This window comes from Mercenaria mercenaria, chromosome 2 (genome assembly GCF_021730395.1).
Source record: "Mercenaria mercenaria strain notata chromosome 2, MADL_Memer_1, whole genome shotgun sequence".
Taxonomy (NCBI): Eukaryota; Metazoa; Mollusca; class Bivalvia; order Venerida; family Veneridae; genus Mercenaria; species Mercenaria mercenaria.
Window position 1 is genome coordinate 36855305 of NC_069362.1, and position 7192 is coordinate 36862496.

The window sequence follows — 7192 nt, forward strand, 5'->3', positions numbered from 1 at the left end:
AGACCAGCCTGCGCATCCGCGCAGTCTGGTCAGGATCCATGCTGTTCGCTTTCAAAGCCTATTGGCTACTGCAATTAGAGAAACCGTTAGCGAACAGCATGGATCCATGCTGGTCGCAAATGCACTATGTTGGTTTTCTCATGGTGCGGCTCATTTGTGTGTACATCTTCATTGTACATATCCTTTGTGTACACATGTATACATATGGCTTACTGAGGACAGCGTTCTGGTCGCAAATGCACTATGTTGGTTTTCTCATGGTGCGGCTCATTTGTGTGTACATCTTCATTGTACATATCCTTTGTGTACACATGTATACATATGGCTTACTGAGGACAGCGTTCTTTGGACATAGCCATTCCTTTCGGGTTTGTTTGTGAAATTCTTGTTTAAAATGTTCTTTTTTTTTTTACTCTTAGGCCCTTACTAGCTCTAATAGTATTTGTAACATTCACATTTGTGTTCTTTTGAATTGGCTATTTTCATGAATAATTTAGAGATCAGATAAACAATATTCGTTGAGAACAAAACAAAATGTAAATTATTAATATTAGAATATTGATATTTTGTAAAGTGTGGTAAATTTTGTGTTATTGGAGATGTTAGCAGCAGGTACATAGCGACGATTGTATAAGGATATGTGAGATAACTATATATGACTTTACTGAAACAGAGTCTGATATAATTATTTGTAATACACTATAAATTAATCTATCAAAACCTAATTTATAAGCTCAGTAATTGTGTGTAATTACATGAATATTTCAGTTGAGTATTTCAGTTCAGTATTTCAGTCGAGAATTTCAGTTGAGTGTATTCCAGTTGAGTATTTCAGTTGTGAGTATTTCAGTTGAATATTTCAGTTGAATGTTTCAGATGTGTATTTCAGTTGAGTATTTCAGTTGAGTATTTCAGTTGTGAGTATTTCAGTTTAGTATTTCAGTTGTGAGTATTTCAGTTGTGTGTTTCAGTTGTGAGTATTTCAGTTGCGAGTATTTCAGTTGTGAGTACTTCAGTTGAGTATTTCAGTTGAATATTTCAGTTTAGCATTTCAGTTGTGAGTATTTCAGTTGTGAGTATTTCAGTTGAGTATTTCAGTTGTGTATTTCAGTTTTGAGTATTTCAGTTGTGTATTTCAGTTGGGAGTATTTCAGTTGAGTATTTCAGTTTAGTATTTCAGTTGTGAGTATTTCAGTTGAGTATTTCCGTTGTGAGTAATTCAGTTGAGTATTTCAGTTGAGTATTTAAGTTTAGTATTTCAGTTGTGAGTTTTACAGTTGTGAGTCTTTCAGTTGTGAGTATTTCAGATTAGTATTTCAGTTGTCAGTATTTCAGTTTAGTATTTCAGTTGTGAATATCTCAGTTGTGAGTATTTTTAGTTGAGTATGTCAGTTGAGTATCTCAGTTGTGGGTATTTCAGTTGAGTATTTCAGTTGTATATTTCAGTTGTGAGTATGTCAGTTGAGTATTTCAGTTGTGAGTATTTGAGTTAAGTATTTCAGTTGTGTATTTCAGTTGAGTATGTCAGTTGAGTATTTCAGTTGTGAGTATTTCAGTTAAGTATTTCAGTTGTGAGTATTTCAGTTGTATTTCAGTTGCGAGTATTTCAGTCGTGGGTATTTCAGTTGTGTATTTCAGTTTGAGTATTTCAGTTTAGAATTTCAGTTGTGAGTTTTTCAGTTGAGTATTTCAGTTGAGTATTTCATTTGTGAGTATTTCAGTTGTGTATTTCAGTTGAGTATTTCAGTTGTGAGTATTTCAGTTGTGAGTACATCCCCAACTTTGAGCGTGAAATATACGAGAACCGCAACTCTTGTCGGTATTGATTTTTTGCCTTGTGTGCCGTTGTAGTTGCTTCCCTTTACACTAAAATATCGATAAACCTGCTCTTTAGCATTTATAGGTAAACTCGGCTCTACATTTTTGAGCAACGCATCTTGGTTAGATAGAATTATTGAAGTATGCAAATTAAAGTAGAATATAACACATCTTTAAGCTACTGTAATTATTTGTATTTTATGGACTTTGCTAGATACCGACATTGTTCCATGAGTTATAAATAATTATATATTAAACAATAAGTAAAATGTACGATTTTACTGTAAAAATACTCGTTTATCATGCGTATGTAATGTGTATTTTCTGCCATGTATATGCTGAGTGAAGTTATAAGTTTCGTTGAATGCATGGACCGAAAATATAAAAATAAAAAATGCCACTTTCATTGATAAAGGATATACATAAAACATCACACAAAACAATTCCTTTTCTTTCAATTCCCTTTTGAAAGCTTTTCCCCCTATTGCCGTGAAGCGTAATGTTGTAAAATTATGTTCTCGAGTTACTTTTTTTTAATTTATCGCCCTGAAAATTTCGATTTTGACATTTACTGCATATTGACTGTAAGTGTTTTACGCGTGATGTTTTATTGACCTTTGCGAAAACACTGGATGGAGACAAGATAAACACCCCAGGCTATGCTAATTACCCCCAAAATACGTAATAAAAATCATCAACTGAGACATAGAGATGTTCTGCCATATATATCTTCTTATAGCTTAAACGATAAAACATATTTATTTATTAAATTATTTATCGGCAAATTGATCATAGATGTACTTTTTTTACTTATCATACTTTTTTGCATAAAATTTTAGATGGGTATAGAAAATTATAAAAGAAATTTAGGTAACGGTTAAGCAGTTTGTTTCAGAATAGTTTCGAACAGCTGGACAATACAACCTAAACTGAATTAAACACATATATAAATTTTGGCAATTTCTAGTGTCATGTGTGTTTTTTAAATGCCTAGATCCACTACTATATAAGTTCAACATTTCATTTGAGTCATCTTTGTGCACATTTATATTATACATACAACAACACATTTTATAATTGTCTAAAACACACACTATCTTACATTTTACAATTAACCTAAAGTATCTATTTGCTATTAAAAATTATTGTATTACAAAAAACTTCACTGTTTCACAATATTCGCAGTAAGACCATAAAACATTTGCGAAGAGGTGCCCTACACGATAAACCAATCTAAAAACCCCGTCTTATCTGCTGCTTATCAGCGATTATGTAATAGTCGCTATATGATGGGCAATTTTCCATAACAGGGGTCCCCGTGGACCATGAAGATTTGTGGAGTAGGAATTTATTTTCCTTTATGGAATGTAGAATAATAATAAAAATATAAAAATGTCTTTGTTTTCATAAAAGATTTCTGCCAATATCATGATAATAAATTTAATGAAAAAGGTCATATACCGGTGAAAGTGATTATTGTATTTGATAAATACATACTTTTTTAAACAATTTGAATAATAAGTTTCGTAAAGTGTACCTTTTTTCATCTTCAACTGAAATGCACGCACGGGTAAATAAATCAAATTATCACCACAGTTAATATGGCCAGCATTCATTAATATGTAATTTATACTGAACATAAAAAAAGCCATGGTTGTATGTAATATTTTAGGCCCATATATAACAAAATTTTCGCGAAATGTTTCAATTATTGAACAGTTTATTGTAATATCGTCAAAAATTATACACCGGCACACAGTTTGTAAAGCAATTACATAGAATTAATTCTAATTGCCTTTTTAGCTCACCTGTCACAAAGTGACAAGGTGAGCTTTTGTGATCGCGCGGTGTCCGTCGTCCGTCCGTCCGTGCGTGCGTGCGTGCGTCCGTAAACTTTTGCTTGTGACCACTCTAGAGGTCACATTTTTCATGGGATTTTTATGAAAGTTGGTCAGAATGTTCATCTTGATGATATCTAGGTCAAGTTCGAAACTGGGTCACGTGCCGTCAAAATCTAGGTCAGTAGGTCTAAAAATAGAAAAACCTTGTGACCTCTCTAGAGGCCATATTTTTCATAAGATCTTCATGAAAATTGGTTCGAATGTTTACCTTGATGATATCTAGGTCAAGTACGAAACTGGGTCACGTGGGGTCAAAAACTAGGTCAGTAGGTCTAAAAATAGAAAAACCTTGTGACCTCTCTAGAGGCCATATTTCTCGATGGATCTTCATGAAAATTGGTGAGAATGTTCATCTTGATGATATCTAGGTCAAGTTCGAAACTGGGTCACATGTGATTAAAAACTAGGTCAGTAGAACTAAAAATAGAAAAACCTTGTGACCTCTCTAGAGGCCATATTTTTCATGAGATCTTCATGAATATTGGTCAGAATGTTCACCTTGATGTTATCTAGGTCAAGTTCAAAACTGGGTCATGTGGGGTCAAAATCTAGGTCAGTAGATCTAAAAATAGAAAAACCTTGTGACCTCTCTAGAGGCCATATTTCTCAATGGATCTTCATGAAAATTGGTCAGAATGTTCACCTTGATGATATCTAGGTCAAGTTCGAAACTGGGTCACGTGCAGTCAAAAACTAGGTCAGTAGGTCTAAAAATAGGAAAACCTTGTGACCTCTCTAGAGGCGATATTTTTCAATGGATCTTCATGAAAATTGGTCAGTATTTTTACCTTGAAGATATCTAGGTCAAGTTCGAAACTGGGTCACGTGGGGTTAAAAACTAGGTCAGTAGATCTAAAAATAGAAAAACCTTGTGACCTCTCTAGAGGCCAAATTTTTCATGAGATCTTCATGAATATTGGTCAGAATGTTCATCTTGATGATATCTAAGTCAAATTCGAAACTGGGTCACGTGGGGTCAAAGACTAGGTCAGTAGGTCTAAAAATAGAAAAAACCTTGTGACCTCTCTAGAGGCCATATTTCTCAATGGATCTTCATGAAAATTGGTGAGAATGTTCAACTTGATGATATCTAGGTCAGGTTCTTAACTAGGTCATGTGCATTCAAAAACTAGGTCAGTAGGTCGAAAAATAGAAAAACCTTGTGACCTCTCTAGAGGCCATATTTTTCACGAGATCTTCATGAAAATTGGTGAGAATGTTCACCTTGATGATATCTAGGTCAAGTTTAAAAGTGGGTCACGTGCCTTCAAAAACTAGGTCATTAGGTCAAATAATAGAAAAACCTTGTGACCTCTCTAGAGGCCATATTTTTCAATGGATCTTCATGAAAATTGGTCAGAATTTTTTATCTTGATGATATCTAGGTCACATGTGCTCAAAAACTAGGTCACTATGTCAAATAATAGAAATAACGACGTCATACTCAGTTGAACACTGGGTCATGTGGGGATAGGTGAGCGATTCAGGACCATTATGGTCCTGTTGTTAATTTAATGCGGACTTTTTAAGACCAATTTTCCAATTAAAGATGTGACTTAAAGTTTGCCAATTCAAAAAAGTTTACTTTTAATCATAATATATAAATAAATAAATAAAATGCTCGAACAGATAAGCAACACATTGATAAGCATTGCCTTGTGCAGTCGTACCGTCAAGAACATATTTGTGAAAAGCGTGCTCAAGATTGCGATTACTTCATTTTCAAATTAAAATGGAAGCAATTTGTCATTATTCAATTTTAAAATAAAAAATACCCTGACAATGTTAGACAATGGAGAATACTTCACGAGGTTATAAAATAATGTCATTTTGATAGAAAATGTTTTTATAGCCTTTTAAAACCTGACATAACCGATCTTTTCAAAATTTCTATATAGAAATACATAGAAACCATAGTCATCAGCTTCAAACAAAAATGGAAGCAATAAGTTTTTGTATCACATCGATAAAAATATATTGAAATAAAGGGCAAAAAAATGAAGATTACTTCACGAGGTTATAAAATTTTGTTAAATATCGATAAAAATACGCTTTTAATGTTTGAAATATATTTTCCTATACAAATCTATAGTAAAACTGTTTATCGATAAACGTTATCGGGTCCGCGATCGGTGTATATTCAAGGGAGACTACTTTGCCGAAACTACTGGTCAATGTATTGGAATGTTGGCCATGATTTCAGTTGTGTATTTCAGTTTAGTATCTCAGTTTAATATTTAATTTGTGAGTATTTCAGTTGAGTATTTCAGTTGTGAGTATTTCAGTTTAGTATTTCAGTTGAGTATTTCAGTTGTGTATTTCAGTTGTGAGTATTTCAGTTTAGTATTTCAGTTGTGAGCATTTCAGTTGAGTATTTCAGTTGTGAGTATTTCAGTTGAGTATTTCAGTTGAGTATTTCAGTTGTGAGTATTTCAGTTGAGTATTTCAGTTGTGTATTTCAGTTGTGAGTATTTCAGTTGAGTATTTCAGTTGTGAGCATTTCAGTTGAGTATTTCAGTTGTGAGTATTTCAGTTGAGTATTTCAGTTGTGAATATTTCATTTGTGAGTATTTTAGTTGTGAGTATTTCAGTTTAGTATTTCAGTTGTGAGCATTTCAGTTGAGTATTTCAGTCGTGAGTATTTCAGTTGAGTATTTCAGTTTAGTATTTCAGTTGCGAGTATTTCAGTTTAGTATTTCAGTTGTGAGTATTTCAGTTGAGTATTTCAGTTGAGTATTTCAGTTGTGAGCATTTCAGTTGTGTATTTCAGTTGTGAGTATTTCAGTTGAGTATTTCAGTTGAGTATTTCAGTTGTGAGTATTTCAGTTGAGTATTTCAGTTGTGAGTATTTCAGTTGAGTATTTCAGTTGTGTATTTCAGTTGTGAGTATTTCAATTTAGTGTTTCAGTTGTGAGCATTTCAGTTTAGTATTTCAGTTGTATTTCAGTTTAGTATTTGAGTTGAGTATTTCAGTTGTGAGCATTTCAGTTAAGTATTTCTGTTGTGAGTATTTCAGTTTAGTATTTTCAGTTTAGTAAGAGAGTAAAGCCACGAATGCTTACAACTACAGTAGACCGTTGGACACAAAAAAGTACACAATAAACAGAGCAATTGGTATTAAAATATGAAAAGATTTAAACAAAACTTTCATTGTAAGAGTTCAGTATCCCATGGTTATCTTGCCGTTGGTGTGAAAGTAATAGAACAATTCAAATACGCCCAGAGACAATAGCGTCTTCTATTTAAATTCCTTGTCTGTCAAGGATACTGAACTTTCGTATCAATATGGTATTTTTTTCAGCAGTTGCTGTGTATGTTGTATCATATAATCTATCTACTTTCAACAGACTGAGAGTAATTTATGAGCTGTTTATGAATTTCTAACCTTCGCTGATAATGATATAGATTTTTTCGTCAGAAAGGTGTTTCTTCTCCACATAAGGATTTATAAGCTTAATGGACCAATTGTTCGA